We start from the raw sequence: 2,390 nt of genomic DNA on the forward strand, positions 1-2,390 counted from the left end.
AGCTGGGACTACAGGCGCCCGCCACCTCACCTAGAGACGGGGTTTCACCATGTTAGCCAGGATGGTCTCGATCTTCTGACCTCGTGATCCGCCTGTCTCGGCCTCCCAAAGCGCTGGGATTACAGGCTTGAGCCACCGCGCCCGGCCTTCTAATCATTTTCTACCTTATAATCTTTGTAGGTAAGCTTTGTGCTATTCTATATACAAATACTAAGCAGCAGAGTGCTTAGCCATGTGTTTCTGCTGAACACGTACAGAATAAGTCTATGTCCATTTTTTTTTTTTTTTTTTGAGACGGAGTCTCGCTCTGTCGCCCAGGCTGGAGTGCAGTGGCCGGATCTCAGCTCACTGCAAGCTCCGCCTACCGGGTTCAAGCCATTCTCCTGCCTCAGCCTCCCGAGTAGCTGGGGCTACAGGCGCCCGCCACCTTGCCCGGCTAGTTATTTGTATTTTTTAGTAGACACGGGGTTTCACCATGTTAGCCAGGATGGTCTCGATCTCCTGACCTTGTGATCCGCCCGTCTCGGCCTCCTAAAGTGCTGGGATTACAGGCTTGAGCCACCGCGCCCGGCCGTCTATGTCTATTTTTAAATACAAGTCCCAACTAAATTTGCATTTCTAATATGTGCTAAAACAATGAAAATGAAAAATAAATTAGACCCATAGCCATGTGAATGTCAATAAATACTTACATCTAGGATACATAAAGACCTCATACAAATCAAGAGTAACAAACAAACAAATAACCACAACACAAGTCAGTGAGAAAAAAAGGATAAAATACTTGAATAGATGTTAAAAGATAAAAGGCTATCTTCAAAGAAATGCAAACTAAAACCATAATGAAATAACAGCACACTCCACAGAATGAATACAATGAAAAACACACAAAAAATCCAGTGTCAGTGAGGATGTGGGGCAGCTAGAAGTCTCATACATTATTGGTAGGAACTATTTTGTGAAACTGTTTGGCATTCTCTTTTAAAGTTGCACTTGTGTCTACCCTATGATCCACCAATTCCACTCATAAGTATATATCCAACAACAAAAAAATACACATAGCATCAGAATAGCATACTAGAATGTTTATAGAGGTACTCTGCAAAAATAATCTAAAACTTAACACTACTGAAATAACAACCAATAATAGAATGGATACATTTCAGTATAGTCACATAATATTAAATAACAATGTGACTATATGGGCTGCAACTGCAACAGAAATACAGATAAATCTCACAGTAATAATGTTTAGCTAAAAAAAAATGACTGACACAAAAGAGAACATAGTTCTGATTCCATTTCTATAAAAATTTTAAAAACAAGCATAACTAGCCTCTGTTGTAAATCAAGACAGTGGCTACCCTTGGTAGAGATGGAGAGGGGATAACAGTGAGGAGAACTCTTGGGGTACAATTAATGTTGTTCTTGATTTAAGTGTTGCGTGTGCTAAGTGTGCAAAAAGTTAATTTACCTGTACATTTATGCCACATTTATCAGCATAAATACTATATTTCAATAAAATGTTTGAATAATCTGGATGATTAAGCACAAAATGAATTCATCTGATGAAGCATTTTCTTCCTGATTAATAGGATGATATGAGAAAACATTATTCCTATTAATGCTACTATTAATAGTAAAAGCTAAAATAAAGCCAACAGTAATAATTTCAATTGTTACTTTTTAAAAATTTTCAATAAATATTAATATCCTTTAATTACCATTTGCTCTTAAGAGTAATCTCGTAAGATTAAAAAAAAATACATATGCTGCATGGTAGTAATTGTTTGAAGGTCCATATCTTAAATGTGTTGATTAATGGATTGATATCAAGATGAAAAGAGCCTCTATTTCTAACCATAGAAATGTTTTGATAAAATTGGGAAAAGTAAAATTTAAAACTTGAAGCATCTTTCTAATAGTCTACAATTGGTTTTTTGTTGCCATACAGTTGCAGGAAAAGATTTAAGAGGCTGCCATGGGATTTCAGTCCTATTCCATATCCAACCCACTATAACTTAAAAGAAAATTCACAGTTCTTGCTCATCTAATTGTCTGAGGGTAAGTTCAACTTTAAGTTTTTCTGATAAAAAAACAAACTTCTCTAGGCCGGGCGCGGTGGCTCAAGCCTGTAATCCCAGCACTTTGGGAGGCCGAGACCGGCGGATCACGAGGTCAGGAGATCGAGACCATCCTGGCTAACCCGGTGAAACCCTGTCTCTACTAAAAATACAAAAAACTAGCCGGGTGAGGTGGCGGGCACTTGTAGTCCCAGCTACTCGGGAGGCTGAGGCAGGAGAATGGCGTGACCCCGGGAGGCGGAGCTTGCAGGGAGCAGATATCCCGCCACTGCACTCCAGCCCGGGCCACAGAGCAAGATTCCGTCT

At 39.5% G+C, this 2,390-nt stretch overlaps 1 protein-coding gene and 1 long non-coding RNA gene across 3 annotated transcripts in view; one reads left to right on the plus strand and one right to left on the minus strand.

Moving 5' to 3' along the window:
• Positions 1 to 2,390, minus strand: part of LOC108535572 (neurexin-1) — a 597,125-nt gene that overhangs the window by 172,121 nt on the left and 422,614 nt on the right. The window lies entirely within an intron of this gene.
• The window catches only part of LOC108535580 (uncharacterized), a 99,609-nt gene that overhangs the window by 4,359 nt on the left and 92,860 nt on the right, over positions 1 to 2,390 (plus strand). For both annotated transcript variants that reach the window (XR_001887275.1, XR_001887276.1), the window contains exon 2: positions 1,955 to 2,064. This is a non-coding gene — a long non-coding RNA (uncharacterized LOC108535580). The remainder of the gene's footprint in view (positions 1 to 1,954; positions 2,065 to 2,390) is intronic.

The sequence above is a fragment of the Rhinopithecus bieti genome, unplaced genomic scaffold (assembly GCF_001698545.2).
Source record: "Rhinopithecus bieti isolate Rb0 unplaced genomic scaffold, ASM169854v2 scaffold_12640, whole genome shotgun sequence".
Lineage (NCBI taxonomy): Eukaryota > Metazoa > Chordata > Mammalia > Primates > Cercopithecidae > Rhinopithecus > Rhinopithecus bieti.